General features: G+C 33.9%; 1 long non-coding RNA gene and 1 pseudogene across 2 annotated transcripts in view; both read left to right on the forward strand.

Moving 5' to 3' along the window:
* Positions 1–374: 374 nt before the first annotated feature.
* LOC143242918 (uncharacterized) overlaps positions 375–19,417 on the forward strand; it is an 81,154-nt gene continuing 62,111 nt past the window's right edge. The window contains exons 1-4 of one of the 2 annotated variants that reach the window (XR_013023450.1): positions 375–1,266; positions 4,173–4,272; positions 6,925–7,010; positions 10,056–10,797. This is a non-coding gene — a long non-coding RNA (uncharacterized LOC143242918). Of the gene's footprint in view, positions 1,267–4,172; positions 4,273–6,924; positions 7,011–10,055; positions 10,798–19,417 lie in introns of those variants that run through there. The other variant, XR_013023451.1, reaches the window with a different exon arrangement.
* On the forward strand, positions 13,853–15,168 carry LOC143243237 (glyoxylate reductase/hydroxypyruvate reductase pseudogene; annotated as a pseudogene).

A 19,417-nucleotide genomic window follows, 5' to 3' on the forward strand; every position in this document is an offset into this window, starting at 1 on the left:
ACAGCGCTGAATAATTGTTTAAGTTACTACCATTGTGACTTGTGAGATGAAGTACAACATAGAATTAAATAGTTTATTACAACACATATTTTGATTGGCAAAAGAGACGCATTATATTTCTTAATATTACGACAAATATTTTTATTGGCTAAAGGAAGCAAATTATATTTCTTGATATTACGACAGATATTTTGATTGGCTAAAGGAGGCAAATTATATTTTCGACATCTTTTACAAGACATGTTTGTTTGTTTGTAAATACACAGAAAGCTACACAATGGGCTATTAGTGCTCTGCCCACCACGAGTATCGAAACCAGGATTCCAGCGTTATAAGTCTTTTGGCATAACGCTGCGTTAGTGGAGATATTTTACGAGACTTAAACAATTTTAACTATTCTTCAAGAAGCATAATATATAGGTAATTTATTCAGAAGTTTCTCTATATAGAAATCGGGTTTGTTGTTTGTTTAATAACCTTTAGTTTCTTACTTTTATTTTAAATATTTTCCATTATTTAAAACTTTATTTATATTTCTTAATATATACAATAATATATTCTCTCTATGGTTTCTTTTTTTTTTCAGAATATTATATATTAGGTGAATTTTTAAATCCAGTTGTTCAGATAAATGCACTACCACAACAACACTAGAACTAAAATGATACAGTTTTATTATTTTTATCAACCCAACGTTAACGGGTGAAAATGTCTTAAAACTTTATTTGAACTGTAACATAGTAAGAGACTTTATGGTTTCGTCGTCACTGTATCAATCCCAAAATTCCATTCTTGAGTTGAGAATTTATTTATCGTTAAATTATATTTATTTTCTTAACCTAAAGTGCGTGGGGCGCCAAGACAAACCTGAAAAAGACGGTGAGGTTGCCATAAGAACGTTTCGTTAAGCAACGAAAAATGTTGTTAGTGACGTAGTTTTACCGGTAAGTGCGAAGCTGTCAGTGTGTTGTACATCATGGCGAATCTTTCTCATCTTAAACTGACCGATTCTAACTTAACGTACATTGATAATATTAAGGACGTTTCTTGGATTTGATTATTATCGAACGATTCGTGTTGTTATTGTTGCGTTACAGTAACGATAATCATTTTATTTTTCCAGAAACGTTTTGGTTTGTTGGAAACTTCGTATCTCTCACCGGCTTCGTCGCTCAAAACCTAGAACCCTGTTTCTCAACGTTTCTGTAGCTGACCTGCTAGTTACCATGGTGACAGTGACGTCACAGATAATATGGAAAGTTACGGGTAGAACGGAGATTCTTTTGCTGTTCATTCAGAGTACTTTAGTTTCGTTTACTTACATGTTGGTTGGTATAACCCTGGATCGTTTGATTTGTGAATTTCGCACAAAGCTACTCAAGGGCTATCTGCGCTAGCCGTCTCTAATTTAGTAGTGTAAGACTAGAGGGAAAACAACTAGTCATCACCACCCACCGCCAACTCTTGGGCTTCTCTTTTACCAAATAATAGTGGGATTTACCGTCACATTATAAGGCCCCACGGCTGAAAGGATGAGCATGTTTGGCGCGGCGGGGATGCGAACCCGCAAACCTCAGATTACGAGTCGCACGCCTGAACACACTTGACCACGCCTTAAACCCGCACATTTCTTCGTGAAAACTTTCCTTGGGAGCGTGGTGGTCACTTTATTTCATTCAGTACTTCAAGTATAAATCAGTATTTATGTGGCTCTATCTTTTACACCCAGAAGTATCCAAGGTCACATCGCCAGCTGTACCTGGATGTTGTGTTTCTAACTGTATTCACCATCCCATGTAGTCTTTTGGTGGCCTTGTACTCACGAATTTTACTAGACATAAGGCGACAACCATCAGTAATGAGAAATTGCCAACAGACAGCGTCGGCCCTTCCTCGTGCAAAGGTGAAGACACTTATGATGGCTACGGCCACATTTGTTGCCATTATGATTACCAATTTGCTATGCACCATCCAGGAGATGGTAATGGCCTTTGAAATCAAAAGTCTTCGACAAGAAAACAGTGTCATCATCTCAGCCGGTAACAGCTGTATTAATCCTTATATATATTTATCTTTCATTCCAAGCTTCATGCGTGGAATTGTTTCGTTTGTTCTATTAGCGCTGTCAAAAGTAGCACCACGTCGAGGATCCGACCTTGGCAGTCAAAACTTTCAAGAAAGCAAATTAGGTTTAAATAATGTCTTTCATTTCACTCATAATGTTACTGTTTACTACAACACAGATATATAAACATGAAATAATAAAATATATCGTGTTTTTAGGCATACAAGCTTTCTATGAAATAATAGTGGTTAAGGAATGGTGCTCAGTGCTTCTTCATATAAAGTGTTTATTCTGCTCCAAATAGATTGACCAACACCAAGTGGTGTTTATTTTTTTCAATTTTCTTTCTTCGACATCTGCTGAGTCCACCAAGGGGAATCGAACCCCTGATTTTAGCGTTGTAAATCTTTAGACTTACCGCTGTACTAGCGGGGGACATTATTCGTTTGTACGACTAAAAACACAGGCTTAATTTATCGTGTAGAAAAGCTGCAGATGTATCAAGGATTTTAAATATATAAATAAACTGTATGGATAGTAAGTAATTAACAGTGGTGTAAATAATTAAAACAGATTTGTATTGTTTATCCTACGTAGAACACTGACTTACACCGTTAACTTTAAGACTCAAGGCAGACACTGAGTCTTCAACCTATTCTCTGTGTTGATGTTGACACAGTTTCTATCACCCATTTCTAGATGAGGACACACCAAACGGAATAATTTGAAAACGAGTCCTCTCACTGGAACTGAAAGTTCGGTGATCGTTTTTCTTGAAAAACAGACCAAAAATAGAAACCAAAACCTATTCAGCCACACCGTGCTTTCAGTCTAATAATGTATATACTATGGACAAAGTAACTGATTTTTCTCGTGCAGTTAATTAGATGTATAAGAGACGTGAAATTTAGCATTTCTGAATGCAATCCATGAAGGAGCTTTATTAAAAGCAAGGAAACTGGATGCTGCCTTTTTGGTGTGTTTTTTGTATGGAAGCAGTAGATAAATGTCAGCAAACATTTACAGTTGGTTTCTTTATCTTTTGACGAGTTCCATTTCTCACCGTTTCGTTTGTTGATCGAGTACCGACCGTCTCGGCAGGGTAAACATAGGGAAAGAACACGACTTCCTCACCCATTCCAAGAGCAAACGTTAGCATTTTATTATCTCTCATCTGAATGAAAGTTAGATTTTTGTTTCAAATGGTTCGTTTTCGTCTTTCGTTTCTTATTTCAACAAAAGTACTCACAGAGTGAAGTAAAGTTTTTTAGATCAGTAAAGCAACAACTAAACTGAACTTTCTAAAGCATTTCCCTATATTTCATCCTAATACGTCACTTTAAAAATCTTATCCAAGTTTAGCATACTCCATAAATCAGTGCATGCATCAGTATATTATGCATATTCTATCGAAAAAACGTACAAAGAAATTAAAACAGATGGCGCCACACAAACGTCTGTAGGTGTGTTTCTCCCATCAAAGCCACATTGGGCTATCGAACTTCCCTTTTAATTCCGTAGATTTACTTCTGTCCCACCAGAGGACGCAAACTTCTGATCGGAAGTTATTGATAATTAACATACGGAATAAAAAAAAAATTTGTGCTAAATGTGTATTAATAACGCTCAAAATCAACTTTCGATACACGTGATGGGCATCGTACAGAGATCCCATTGTGTAACTTTTCGCTTAACAACAAACACTCAAATCAATAAGTATCAGTCAGATTCAGGTAATTAAACAAATATATGTGTTCAAGTTATTTTAATTTTTCACAAATATTCATATGCATCACGAAAAACCTTCCGAGGTTATGTGATTATAATATCTTTTTCATTTCTCTCCCGACAAAGAAAGGATTTTTTTTTCTAAAACATTTAAACACAGTAAGCAATGTTAGCCCGGCATGGCCAAGTGTGTTAAGGCGTTCGACCCGTAATCCGAGGGTCGCGGATTTGAATCCCAGTCGCACCAAACATGCTCGCCGTATTAGCCTAGTATTAGCCTATAAGGTTTTATATCATAGAAAAAAGTGATTCTATTTTATTGTTATCTGACGTTAAGTTTACATTGGTATAAAACTATTATTTCTTCCCTCTTCCACAGGTATCGACAAATTGGTGCAGTTGGAGGACTTTTTTTTGCTCTACTTCTTGTAGCGGAACATTTATTGTTTTTGTTATCTCAGTGGTTTAAACCAGAAGAGGTAAACACCCTTATTGCTACGTTCATGTATCAGAACATCTGTTTGTTATTGTAGACTTTTTAGTCCATTAATCTTTGTTTTCTTTACTAATAAGACAGTAGCATATAGTGACTACAGTAACATATAGCGTGTAGAATTCAGAGAGAATATAAACATATACACACACACATAAATACAGCATAAACCCATTTAAACAACAGAAAGTATTATGTAAAGTATGCATGTATTAAGCAGACAGAGATATAATGTTAAAATATTGTGCAAAGAAATATTTCTATAAAAACCCATATGATCTTGTTATACTTAGAAAACATACACAACACACAGGAAAACGTGTTGCATTACTGCCATATTTTTTTTATAAATTAGATGTCCATATTCTTATTCAACTGTGTTGTCATAGGAACAACTTGTTTTAAACCTAGTTTTCTTACTGCTTTTCAAGTGGTACAGTACATCAAAATTTGATTCTTTTAATCCTAACAGTAATGCTTACTATGCTATCACCCAGTTTTTAATCATGCTTCCATTTGTAATATTATTTAGTTAATGAATTACAGAGATGATATACACCTAATTTATAGTGTATATTCTGATATATTTGTTAATTGTTTGTACTTTGTATGAAATGAAATTTGTTCTTTACAAAGAACATTTGTTTCAGTATGTTTCACAATTCAGTACAGATTGTTTTATTAATTTACACATGCCCAACTTTCCTGCCTTTGTTCTACCTTCACAACTTTTTTACATTATCTCTCAACCACCCATTCTCTCTTAAGCTTTTCATCAAAACCCTGAGGGATTTTGGGAAATATCCTGTCCCTTCTTTATTCTATGTTGGCTTATTTCATGTCTTTGGCTCTATCTCTGCATATGTAGTTTCTCTGTTGTTGGGACCGTCTAGACTGTGATGCAACCTTAACTCATACATGTTTACCATCATCTTATCTTAGGTATTTACATATGGCCCACTTCTGTGGTAATACATACTGGACACAATCTCTGAGTCTTTTTGAATCATGAACTGCAGCAGTACAACAACAGTCTGTTATGTCTCAGTCAGAGCCAAGTACAGCACCTATTACCATTTCTCCTCCCACTTTTTCCCAACTCTTACTTGTTCCTTCTCCTTGAGGTCCTCATCTCATCGTATTCATTGACAATGCACATCACATCACCTGGTGGATTCTAATCTGGTGAGAGCTTGGCTTACCAATTTTCTTCTTTACTGGCATCCTTTCAACATGGAACATTAAGGTCTTCAACTTTTATTGGAAGGATTCATAATCCCATTTTTTTCCTTCCTCCAGTGTCTCCTATACCCATTTTCTTTCCTCCATATTGGAATCTCATGACCAGCCAGTGTCTGTTGGAGGTGGTTCAGAAACTATTATCTCAGCAGGACATTGAATCTGTTATATATCTTTCACCTAGTTTTATTCAAGACTCTTTGTTGTTCTTAAGAAAACCAGGACTGGAAACCTATCATCAATTCGTCTTTCCTCAGTTACTTTGTTCAACTGTCCAATTTTACTGTTTCTTACCTGACAGTGGGCATTTTCTCTGGGCTTATGAATGACAGGTATTGATGTCACTAGTGTTTATCTCCACATCCCTATATCCCCATGGTCTCATCAGTATCTTCAGTTCGTCCATCACATGGTGTTTTGTTCCCTTCTCTTCAAGCTTGCTTCTGCCCCTTATGTTTTTTGTCAAGAGGTCAGAGCTTTTATTTATTATCTTCATGCTTTGGAGTTGTGATTGAGCCATTATATGGATTATTGGCTTCTTTTAGCTCCTTCCAAACTGAAGTTTGCTAACCATACCCATCAGCTTCTTCTAGTGACTGCTCAGATGGATATTTTACCTGTAGATTTCAGGATAGTAGATAAAGTTAAGAGATTTATCAAGATTTTACCAACACAAGTACTTTATAAAGAAGTTAATGGATTTATCGTCAAGTTTCTATCAACACAAGTACTTTATAAATAAGTTAATGGATTTATCAAGATTTTACCAACACAGGTACTTTATAAAGAAGTTAATGGATTTATAATCAAGTTTATATCAACACAGATACTTTATAAAGAAGTTAATGGATTTATCAAAATTTTACCAACACAAGTACTTTATAAAAAAGTTAATGGATTTATAATCAAGTTCATATCAACACAGATACTTTATAAAGAAGTTAATGGATTTATCATCAAGTTTATATCAAAACAGATACTTTATAAATAAGTTAATGGATTTATCATCAAGTTTATATCAACACAAGTACTTTATAAAGAAGTCAGGGGACTTATCATCAAGTTTATATCAACACAGATACTTTATAAAGAAGTTTATGGATTTATAATCAAGTTTCTATCAACACAAGTACTTTATAAAGAAGTTAATGGATTTATAATCAAATTTATATCAACACAAGTACTTTATAAAGAAGTTAGTGGACTTATCATCAAATTTTTGTCAAATAAATTACTTTATTTCTCTTGTGTAGCTTTTTCTCCAAGTGATGTTCACAAGAAAGGGACTTTGTTTATTGTTTTTATAATTTAGGTATTTCTGTATTGTTATGTTTAATGACAGGTCCTTTGCATTAAGAGATTAGAATCTAGATAACATAAGATTTTGATCTGTTTACAGAATATTGACAAAGCTACAGATGTTAGAAAGAAGTTCCAGTCTCATAAATCAGTACATAGTAAGATATGACCTCTCTAGCAGATATTGTAAGTCAGCATTTGTTGTTGTTTGGTACTCCTTGTGTTATCCTCTATACTGTTGTTAACTTATACATACCACATTTGTTTTCTACAGATCTAAAAACATAACAGCAAGGAAACTTCACTGAAAGTAAATAAGCTTTAATAATTTACATTAACAGTAGTCAAGTGCATGAAGTAACAGTATATTTCTGTAGATTTTCTAAGTGTCATATTCTTAAGATAAAACAATGCAACTTCTTTTGTTAATAAATACTGAACTCGTGAAAATCATTAAGATAATGAAAATGACATTCAAGATCATTTTTGTCTTTTTTTTTTATGAAGTATTGAAACTTACATATTTATACTTAAGGTAACAGGCCTGCAACTTTCTGTCATTCTGTTCTGTCTTCAATTTGTCTGTTTTGAATTTCGCACAAAGCTACTCAAGGACTACCTGTGCTAGCCGTCCCTAATTTAGCAGTATAAGACTAGAGGGAAGGCAGCTAGTCATCACCACCCACTGCAAACTATTGGGCTACTCTTTTACCAAAGAATAGTGGGATTGACCATCACTTTATACTGCTCCCATAGCTGAAAGGGTGAGCATATTTGGTGCAACTGGGATTCAAACCTGCGACCCTCAGGTTACAAGTCGAACGCCTTAACCCACCTGGCCATGTTGGGCCCTGTCTTCAGTTAATAACGCTAAAACTTACTCTTTGTCTGGGTGTTGAAACATTTCCTACAACCTTGTTTAATATACATTTTTAAAACTTTTTTCAATATGTTATTTGTGTAGTTTTAATTTAAGACAACAATCAGCTTGGTTGTTTTTAGGAAAAATTCCTTTCAAGTAAAACATGATGTATTTTTATATATTTAAAAACGGCTGGTATGGGTTGAGAAAATTTTTATGTAGAGGGACAAACAACGTTTTGACCTTCTTCTGTCTCTGTCAGGTTCATAAAGAAAGAAAGAGGTAACTGACCGACAGATGACCACATGTTTGAAGGGGTTGTGTAATTGAGTGTAGGAATGTAGAGGGTGTGCTTGATGTTTGATTATATTTATTAATATAGTTTATGTATAAAGGTGTTCCTTTGTATTGGTATTCATGTTGTACTTTTATACAGTAATGTTAACCCTAAAAGAAAGGCAATATTTTTCATATATGCTTCCATGTTGTTGTATTTTTTAGTCTGTACCATCAGTAATGATCACAGATATGATTATATTTTGCTACAAATATAATTGATATTTAAGCTTTCAGTAAAGGCACCTAAGTGATACACTTGTTATTGTCTTTGACTGTTTAATGAATGTTTGAGATAAAGATTTTACTTGAAGCCAATCTCTCTCTTTGCTTCAACTTCAGTCAAGGTTAGAGAATTTAGAATTTTGCTCTACAGTACATTTTCTGGTGAACCTCCTGTTATTCTGCCAGTTACTCAATAGAAAACTGGTAAAATACCACATTTCATCACATTCTCTAAGTTTATTATTATTGACATTAGGTGGTGAATTACATGTTTTTTTTATTGTTGTTGTTTTTGTTTTGTTTTCTATGGATAAGTAAAACTGTGTTTTGGTAAAAAACAACTTTACATCCTTATTCTGTAACCTTCTAGTTCCCAGACCTCTTTGAATCTAATAATTAGATGACTTACCAATAATAAAATAGAATTACTTTGTGTACAGCTTTACATTCTTCCTCCTGTAAAATTCTTGACACAGATTTCATTCAACTTACTATTGGAAGGTTCTTTGTGTATGTGTGTTTTCTTTTAGCAAAGCCACATTGAGCAATCTGCTGAGCCAACCGAGAGGAATCGAAACCCTAATTTTAGCATTGTAAATCCTCTGTACCATTGGGAGGCAGGTTCTTTGTCTTCATTTTCTTGTAGAAGTTACTCTTGTCACGGAGAAAACAAAATTTTCTAGATGCATCATTCTCTTCAGGAGTAGTTGGGAGGTTATCGTAATATATCGGTAGACTTGAATTCTTTGAATTTTTTCCCTTGTACACTATTCTCTTGAATATTTTAAAAAATCAAAACATTTAATAAACTCTGTTTCCAGTTGCTTTTTGTTTAAAGAGAATGTGCTGTTTAATCCTGGTTTTTCCATTTTCAAAATACATGGTTCATCCACATAACTGACTTTTAATAATTCTCTCATCAGTATTTTCTTCCTTTCAAAAGATGTTTGAACTGGTTAAACATAGGTACACATTTCATTTCCTTATATGAAACAGTGTTTTATTGTAAAAATTGTTTGCACTTGTTCCACCTTTTTCTGTGAACCTTCTTGAAAGTAGTGTATAAGAATTGTCTACACATTCACGCACACTTGTTCCACTTTTTTTTGTGGCCTTTATAAATTTATCCTGGAAAGGAAAATTATGTTACTTTCCCATCACAACTCCAATTTCTTTTACACTAACCACAGTTAACTTTTCTGATAGTAACACTAGTACCTGCTTACATAAGTTAAGGAAAACATTTTAAGTCCTTTATTTGATCATTTGAATTATACAAGTGTAATAAGCCACCATAAGATACAGTTAAAGTTTAACACTCTTTGTAAGTACAAAACAAATAATCTCGTAGATGCATTTTTGGTCAAAGAAGACTAAAATCTCATGGCAACAAATAACAGCAGCACTAAACTAAGTGATACCCAAATACAAAACTGTTTTTCAAATACTGGTTTTAATAAAGCCAGTTATAGTCTTAATTAAGAATGAAATTTCAAATAATATGTAGTTGTTTAGTTATTAAGCAGTATTTGGTAGCTACATAACATAATTTCTGGTTACAAGAAACATATTGGCTCAGAACATATTTTCAGCATAAGTAACAGTAACTTGTAACAAAAACTGATATTTCTGGGACCATTTTATCTGTTCAGCTTGATAGCTTCATGGTTTATGTTTTTTTATTTAAAGTCTCAGTAATTTCATTATTCCTATCTTTGGTGGGATTGTTTTGTTTTAGGGTAATGTGCTAGACTCTGTATATAGAATTATTCAGTTACTTTGTCTTTCAATTTATTTAATTTTTACAGGAACTTTGAAACAAGTGCATCACTTTGGGACATATTTGAAATTCTGACAGAGTTAAAGAAGAGAACTGAAGTTTCATGGTGAAAATAAATAAAGTGAATCTGTTAATAATCCTTCAAACTGGTTAACAGACACAAGAAGATACCAAGATAGGAATGTACTTCAGGACTATCTGTACCTCTTTCAAGGGTGTTTAATTAGTTACCATAATCCAGAACTGACAAAATATCTTAAGTGTCTGTCTGACTTCATGTATGCATAAGGATGTATATTTAGTTTACTTTCTACATGAGTATGTAATAACTTATATTACAAGTTACTAGTAATCGTTCTTCCTGTGTTTCAATCAAATCAAATTCATTGCAATACCACAAAATGTCTCCTGTTCTTTAAGCTGTGGCTGTGTTACAAAAGAAGCAGTCAATCCCTTAGCACAGGAGGTGGGAGAAGTAGTGGTTTGCTATCTTCTCTCTGATAAGTAGCTCAAAATTAAAGATTGTGGCAGGTAGTTTCAGTAGCTTTTGCCATAAATACAAAATACTGTTTATGATTGTTTATCTTTGAGTAAAGGTTTGGTTTACACTTAAAGTAAGTGACTTATAAGCTGCTACTTTCTACAAAATCCATAAAGACATTTTGTAAACATAAACAATTACCACTTCCTCACCTACATTTTCCACAATGTGTAGTCGTATTTGTTTTCTTCTTATAAGTTCAGCTGCTGATGTCCAGTGCATGTCCAGTCATATCTAACAATGATGTCAGTGATGGTGTAAAGTTCAAAATACAGAAATGTACATAAGTATCTGTACTAGCCTGGCTCAGTTTTTTTTCCAATCACACAATAGATACATTTCACAACAGTTAAATATAGCTAAAGATCAAATTGTAGAGTCTTGAGTATCAATTTCAATTAGAGAATGTTTTGGTAAAACTGTACTTAAAGATTGGTTTAATGTTATACTTTATTTTTGCTTACTTCATGAATGAACCAGAATACATGTTACTAATAACTATAACTAATTATTACTAATAACAGGTTTGACATGGAGGTGTAATTGTAATGAATTTCCACAGCCAAGAAAATTGTATTTGTAACACATGATGGGGTTGCTAATAACATTGTGCTAACAAGTATCAAAAGTCCAATGCTCACTGAAATTTTGAAACACTGTTCAGCATAAAATGCTTTAGTATTTGTTTAAGTTGCATAATTGATTATATTGCATATTATAACTGAAATATTCTGCTTTCATACAATATTTGCATAACTTAAGTATCATTCTTCATCATTGTACGTGTTACCGTTGTAACTATGGCTTCTTTAGGGTATTTGTTATGACACCACTAAATGAACAGTTAACAACTTTGGTTTCATTAGGGTATTTGATATGAAGCCACTACATTAACAGTTAACAATTTTGATTTCAGTAAGTTATTTGTTGCGACATCACTAAGTGAGATTAACAGTGGCTACCGTATTATGTTGGTTGGCGGTTTATGTAAATTTCTGTTTGTTAAACGGTGTGTTACCTGTGGATTATCGATTAATGTATATGTTTGAGAGACTGTCAGAAAAACCAACTTCAGTCATTAACTCTTTCACTGCCAAGTCCGACTGCAGTCGATCCTACGACTTTGTGACCTTTGCGACTATTGTCAAATTTTTATATTGTCTTTTTTATTCATTTTATTCATGGACTGTGTAACTAAAATATCACTCATACCTATTGTATTCTTTGAAATATAAACCTTGATCAAACATTTTTTACCGTTCTAATATCGAATAAAAGAAACTATTTAGAAGCACCATTTTCTGTTTACTTTTGTTAGAAAGAGCACAGGCTTTCTTGTGGTAAGTAAGGTTAAAAACCGGTGGTGGGCACGGCACAGATAGCCCATTCTGTAGCTTTGTGCTTAAAAAGAAACATAAAAATAAATTTTATCTTGGTCTTTATCAGTACAAATTGTAGATAAACAGATATTTTATATGTAAACCCTAATACAATTTATACATTTTGGAGAAGACGAGAAAATTTCACCGAATGCTTTGTTCTAATAAAGCGATATTTCTGACATATAAAATTCATCATAATTTATATGTTTTTGATGCGTTTGTTTGTAGGTGAGTAGAAAGCTTTGCAATAGACTATTTGTGCTGTACGCACAACGGTTAACAAAATTCGGTTTTAGTTCACAGACGTATTGTTGAACAATTAAGGGTCCTGGCCTGGCTCGGTGGTTAAGGCGCTCGACCTATAATCTGAGGATCGTGGGTTCGAATCTCCGTCACACCAAATATGCTCGCCCTTTCAGCATCGGGGGCGAAATAATGTGACGGTCAATCTCACTATTCGTTGGTAAAGAGTAGCTCAAGAGTTGGCGGTGGGTGGTGATGACTAGCTGCCTTCCCTTTAGTCTTGCACTACTAAATTAGGGACGGCTAGCGCAGATAGCCCTCGTGTAGCTTTGCGCGAAATTAAACAAAAATGAAGGAAAAACTATCAGGTCATCCCATAAGTAATTTTCAAAAATGTAATACAGAAATTGTATTATCATTTTTGTCTTTACTAAAAGGCTTTAATGACTAAAATATGTAGTAAGACGTGTATAAAATCTTCACACAAATTAAAGAAACTAACCCAACTCCACTTTTAGATCATTTATCAAATAAACCATTATGAAGATGGATGTGTCTGAGAAGCACATTAAGCATATAATGCTTTATGAATTTTAAAAAGACAACCGTGCAGCCGAATCTACACGAAATATTCAAGTTGTCTACGATGCGAAGCCTCTCAATGAAAGAAGATGTCGAAGGTGGTTTCAGAAGTTCAGATCAGGTGACTGCAATTTATGTGATGCGCCACGATCAGGTCATCCTATATAGTTTAACGATGACTTGTTGCTGGCTGCACTTGATGGAGACTGTGCTGTAACTGTTAAAGAACTGGCACAGAAGCTAATTTCAAACCATTCAACATTTCACCGTCATCTACAGCAGCTAGAAAACGTTTCAAAATTTAGCAAAAAGGTCACCCATGATTTGAAAGAAGCCAACCTTAGAGCAAGAGTGGACATTTGCACTTCTCTGCACTCTCGTAAATGTAACTCACCTTTTTTGGACAGGTTAGTGACTGGAGATGGAAAATTGATATTTTATAAAAATTGTTAAGTGCCGCAGACAATGGCTACGTGCAGGTGAACTGGCTAAAGCACAGCCCAAAATGTACCACCACCCTAGGAAAGTCTTGTTAATCTTTCGGTTGGATATTGTTGATGTGATTCACTTTGAATTGCTGCTATTAATGTAACGATTACATCAGACTTCTATTGTCAACAGTTAGAGCGCTCAAGGTTGCACTGAAAGAAATGAGGCCTGCTTTGATCAGTTGTAAAGGTGTTGTGTAACACAAGGATAATGCACGGCCTCATACAGCAAGGATCACATCTGCAAAGATTGAAGAGCTAGACTGAAAAGATTTCCACAACTTCCTGATTCTCCAGACCTTTCCCCATCTGATTATCATCTATTCCGAAGTTTGCAGAAGTATCTTGATGGAAAAGAGCTTGGAACACATGAAATTGTCAAAACTACCTTCTCTGCATTCTTTTCCTCCAAACCCTAATAATTTTATAGAAGTGGCATTCAGAAGCTTGTGAATCGTTGGCAGGAAGTAATTAATAATAAAGGAACATACATCATTGATTAAGTGACATTAAAAGTGTTTGAAATCCTTTCTCTTTTCTGAACCTAAAATCGGACATTACTTGAGGTGTGGCTTGATATTAAAGTATGTTTTCAATAAGAAAATATATATTTCAATTCTTCAACAGTTACCATTAGAATGTGAAACACTTATATGAAGAAAAATAAAAATGCAGCGACCTATTGGCTAAATAACATATTCTTAAGTTTTATGTTACTATTATCAACAAAAGGAAAATTATGGCTCTATAAATTCAACACTCTTGGGTTAACTCAAATAATCACAAACAAACCTTTTGCACGTGTTTATCCAGAGATGATGCTTACCGACAACATAGGTTATATAATTAATCTTGAGCTATGCGAGTGACTGAGTTTCACTGAGCATTACACGGACAGTGTAGCACTGCTAACGATAAAACGTAGTCACCATGACAAAATACAAAGTTTTTGTTACTAGGCCTGACATATCGCAGGAAGTGAACGACATGTTGAGGAAGGTATGTGATGTTGAATTTTATAAAGAACCCAAAACAATACCACGTGAGGCGCTTATTAAGGGTATTCAGGGAAAGGATATTATTTACTGTTTACCAACAGATAAAATCGACAGTGAAGTACTTGATGCAGCTGGACAACAACTTAAAGTAATCGCGACCAATTCTGTCGGGTACGACCATATTGATATTAATGAATGCAGGAAACGCGACATCCTAGTAAGTAATACACCAGGGATACCAACTGATAGCGTTGCCGAATTAACAGTAGCTCTTCTGCTGATAACTGGGAAACGACTGTTTGAAGCTTCAAACGCTATAAAAAATGGAGAGTGGGTATATATGTCGGAGCCTTATTGGATGTGTGGTGTAGGACTTTAAAATGCCACTGTGGGCATCGTGGGCATAGGAAAAATCGGTCAGGCTGTTGCCGAAAGAATTTTATCATTTAAGGTCAATGAAGTTGTGTACCATGATATACACAAACCTGTTGATGCTGTAGAAAGTATGGGAGCCCGCTATGTAGAATTTGAAGATCTTCTGAGAGAGTCGGACTTCGTTCTTTGTACTTGCAATCTGACACACAAAACAACAGAACTGTTTACTGCTAAGCAGTTTAACCTGATGAAATCTACTGCTATATTTATCAACACGAGCAGAGGAAAAGTCGTCCAACATGATGATTTATACGATGCCTTAAAACATGGAAAGATCCGTGCTGCTGGTTTGGATATCATGGTTCCTGAATCGATACCAAAAGATCACAGACCCACCACTCTACCAAACTTGGTCCTTCTACCCCACATAGGAACTGCAGAAGTAACAGTTAGACAAAATATGGCTAAACTCGCGGTAAGAAACGTCTTGTCGTATTGTTGTTTCTTAGTGATATTTTTTGTCGTCAGTTGAGTATTGTTGTTTGTTAGTGATATTCTTGTCGTCAGTTGAGTATTGTTGTTTGTTAGTGATATTTTTGTTATCAGTTGAGTATTGTTGTTTGTTAGTGATATTCTTGTCGTCAGTTGAGTATTGTTGTTTCTTAGTGATATTTTTGTCGTCAGTTGAGTATTGTTGTTTGTTAGTGATATTCTTGTCGTCAGTTGAGTATTGTTGTTAGTTAGTGATATTCTTGTCGTCAGTTGAGTATTGTTGTTTGTTAGTGATATTCTTGTTGTCAGTTGAGTATTGTTGTTAGTTAGTGATATTCTTGTTCTCAGTTGAGTATTGTTGTTAGTTAGTGATATTCTTGTCGTCAGTTGAGTATTGTTGTTTGTTAGTGATATTTTTGTTATCAGTTGAGTATTGTTGTTTGTTAGTGATATTCTTGTCGTCAGTTGAGTATTGTTGTTAGTTAGTGATATTCTTTTTGTCGTCAGTTGAGTATTGTTGTTTGTTAGTGATATTCTTGTCGTCAGTTGAGTATTGTTGTTAGTTAGTGATATTCTTGTTGTCAGTTGAGTATTGTTTTTGTTAGTGATATTCTTGTCGTCAGTTGAGTATTGTTGTTAGTTAGTGATATTCTTGTCGTCAGTTGAGTATTGTTGTTTGTTAGTGATATTCTTGTTTGTCAGTTGAGTATTGTTGTTAGTTAGTGATATTCTTGTTGTCAGTTGAGTATTGTTGTTAGTTAGTGATATTCTTGTCGTCAGTTGAGTATTGTTGTTTGTTAGTGATATTCTTGTTGTCAGTTGAGTATTGTTGTTTGTTAGTGATATTCTTGTCGTCAGTTGAGTATTGTTGTTTTTTGTTAGTGATATTCTTGTCGTCAGTTGAGTATTGTTTTTTTTAGTTAGTGATATTCTTGTCGTCAGTTGAGTATTGTTGTTTGTTAGTGATATTCTTGTCGTCAGTTGAGTATTGTTGTTAGTTAGTGATATTATTGTTGTCAGTTGAGTATTGTTGTTAGTTAGTGATATTCTTGTCGTCAGTTGAGTATTGTTGTTTCATTAGTGATATTCTTGTCGTCAGTTGAGTATTGTTGTTTGTTAGTGATATTCTTGTTAGTTGAGTATTGTTTGTTTTTGTTAGTGATATTCTTGTCGTCAGTTGAGTATTGTTTGTTGTTAGTGATATTCTTGTCGTCAGTTGAGTATTGTTGTTAGTTAGTGATATTCTTGTCGTCAGTTGAGTATTGTTGTTAGTTAGTGATATTCTTGTCGTCAGTTGAGTATTGTTGTTAGTTAGTGATATTCTTGTTGTCAGTTGAGTATTGTTTGTTAGTTAGTGATATTCTTGTCGTCAGTTGAGTATTGTTGTTAGTTAGTGATATTCTTGTCGTCAGTTGAGTATTGTTGTTTGTTAGTGATATTCTTGTCGTCAGTTGAGTATTGTTGTTAGTTAGTGATATTCTTGTCGTCAGTTGATTGTTGTTAGTTAGTGATATTCTTGTCAGTTGAGTATTGTTGTTTAGTTAGTGATATTCTTGTCGTCAGTTGAGTATTGTTGTTAGTTAGTGATATTCTTGTCGTCAGTTGAGTATTGTTGTTAGTTAGTGATATTCTTGTCGTCAGTTGAGTATTGTTGTTAGTTAGTGATATTCTTGTTTGTCAGTTGAGTATTGTTGTTAGTTAGTTAGTGATATTCTTGTCGTCAGTTGAGTATTGTTGTTTGTTAGTGATATTCTTGTCGTCAGTTGAGTATTGTTGTTTTGTTAGTGATATTCTTGTCGTCAGTTGAGTATTGTTGTTTGTTAGTGATATTCTTGTCGTCAGTTGAGTATTGTTGTTTGTTAGTGATATTCTTGTCGTCAGTTGAGTATTGTTGTTTGTTAGTGATATTCTTGTCGTCAGTTGAGTATTGTTGTTTGTTAGTGATATTCTTGTCGTCAGTTGAGTATTGTTGTTTGTTAGTGATATTCTTGTCGTCAGTTGAGTATTGTTTTTTGTTAGTGATATATTCTTGTCGTCAGTTGAGTATTGTTGTTTGTTAGTGATATTCTTGTTGTTGTCAGTTGAGTATTGTTGTTTGTTAGTGATATTCTTGTTGTCAGTTAGTGATATTCTTGTTGTCAGTTAGTGATATTCTTGTCGTCAGTTGAGTATTGTTGTTTAGTTAGTGATATTCTTGTCGTCAGTTGAGTATTGTTGTTAGTTAGTGATATTCTTGTCGTCAGTTGAGGTATTGTTGTTTAGTTAGTGATATTCTTCTTGTCGTCAGTTGAGTATTGTTGTTAGTTAGTGATATTCTTGTCGTCAGTTGAGTATTGTTGTTTTAGTTAGTGATATTCTTGTCGTCAGTTGAGTATTGTTGTTTGTTAGTTAGTGATATTCTTGTCGTCAGTTGAGTATTGTTGTTTGTTAGTGATATTCTTTGAGTTGTCAGTTGAGTATTGTTGTTAGTTAGTGATATTCTTGTCGTCAGTTGAGTATTGTTGTTAGTTAGTGATATTCTTGTCGTCAGTTGAGTATTGTTGTTAGTTAGTGATATTCTTGTTGTCAGTTGAGTATTGTTGTTAGTTAGTGATATTCTTGTCGTCAGTTGAGTATTGTTGTTTGTTAGTGATATTCTTGTCGTCAGTTGAGTATTGTTGTTTTGTTAGTGATATTCTTGTTGTCAGTTGAGTATTGTTGTTTAGTTATTCGTGATATTCTTGTCGTCAGTTGAGTATTGTTGTTAGTTAGTGATATTCTTGTCGTCAGTTCAGTATTGTTGTTGTTAGTGATATTCTTGTCGTCAGTTGAGTATTGTTTTTTGTTAGTGATATTCTTGTCGTCAGTTGAGTATTGTTGTTTGTTAGTGATATTCTTGTCGTCAGTTGAGTATTGTTGTTTTGTTAGTGATATTCTTGTTGTCGTCAGTTGAGTATTGTTGTTAGTTAGTGATATTCTTGTCTCAGTTGAGTATTGTTGTTAGTTAGTGATATTCTTGTCGTCAGTTGAGTATTGTTGTTAGTTAGTGATATTCTTGTCGTCAGTTGAGTATTGTTGTTTTTGTTAGTGATATTCTTGTTGTCAGTTGAGTATTGTTGTTTGTTAGTGATATTCTTGTCGTCAGTTGAGTGATATTTGTTGTTTTGCTTGTTGTGATATTCTTGTTAGTCGTCAGTTGAGTATTGTTGTTTGTTAGTGATATTCTTGTCGTCAGTTGAGTATTGTTGTTAGTTAGTGATATTCTTGTCGTCAGTTGAGTATTGTTGTTTTGTTAGTATTATATTCTTGTCGTCAGTTGAGTATTGTTGTTTGTTAGTAGTGATATTCTTGTCGTCAGTTGAGTATTGTTGTTTGTTAGTGATATTCTTGTTCGTCAGTTGAGTATTGTTGTTTGTTAGTGATATTCTTGTCGTCAGTTGAGTATTGTTGTTAGTTAGTGATATTCTCGTCGTCAGTTAAGTATTGTTGTTAGTTAGTGATATTCTTGTTGTCAGTTGAGTATTGTTGTTAGTTAGTGATATTCTTGTCGTCAGTTGAGTATTGTTGTTAGTTAGTGATATTCTTGTCGTCAGTTGAGTATTGTTGTTAGTTAGTGATATTATTCTTGTCGTCAGTTGAGTTAGTATTGTTGTTTGTTGAGTGATATTCTTGTCGTCAGTTGAGTATTGTTGTTTTAGTGATATTCTTGTCGTCAGTTGAGTATTGTTGTTTTGTTAGTGATATTCTTGTCGTCAGTTTGAAGTGTATTGTTGTTAGTTATTATTGATATTCTTGTTGTCAGTTGAAGTATTGTTTGTTAGTTAGTGATATTCTTGTCGTCAGTTGAGTATTGTTATTTGTTAGTTAGTGATATTCTTGTCGTCAGTTGAGTATTGTTGTTAGTTAGTGATATTCTTGTTGTCAGTTGAGTATTGTTGTTAGTTAGTGATATTCTTGTCGTCAGTTGAGTATTGTTTTTTGTTAGTGATATTCTTGTCGTCAGTTGAGTATTGTTTTTTTGTTAGTGATATTCTTGTTGTCAGTTGAGTATTGTTAGTTAGTGATATTCTTGTCGTCAGTTGAGTATTGTTGTGTTGTTAGTATTGATATTCTTGTCGTCAGTTGAGTATTGTTGTTTGTTAGTGATATTCTTGTTTGTCAGTTGAGTATTGTTGTTAGTTAGTGATATTCTTGTCGTCAGTTGAGTATTATTTATTGTTTGTTAGTGATATTCTTGTTGTCAGTTGAGTATTGTTTGTTGGTTAGTTGATATTCTTGTCTTCAGTTGAGTATTGTTGTTTTGTTAGTGA

This window comes from Tachypleus tridentatus, unplaced genomic scaffold (assembly GCF_004210375.1).
Source record: "Tachypleus tridentatus isolate NWPU-2018 unplaced genomic scaffold, ASM421037v1 Hic_cluster_2, whole genome shotgun sequence".
Classification (NCBI taxonomy): domain Eukaryota; kingdom Metazoa; phylum Arthropoda; class Merostomata; order Xiphosura; family Limulidae; genus Tachypleus; species Tachypleus tridentatus.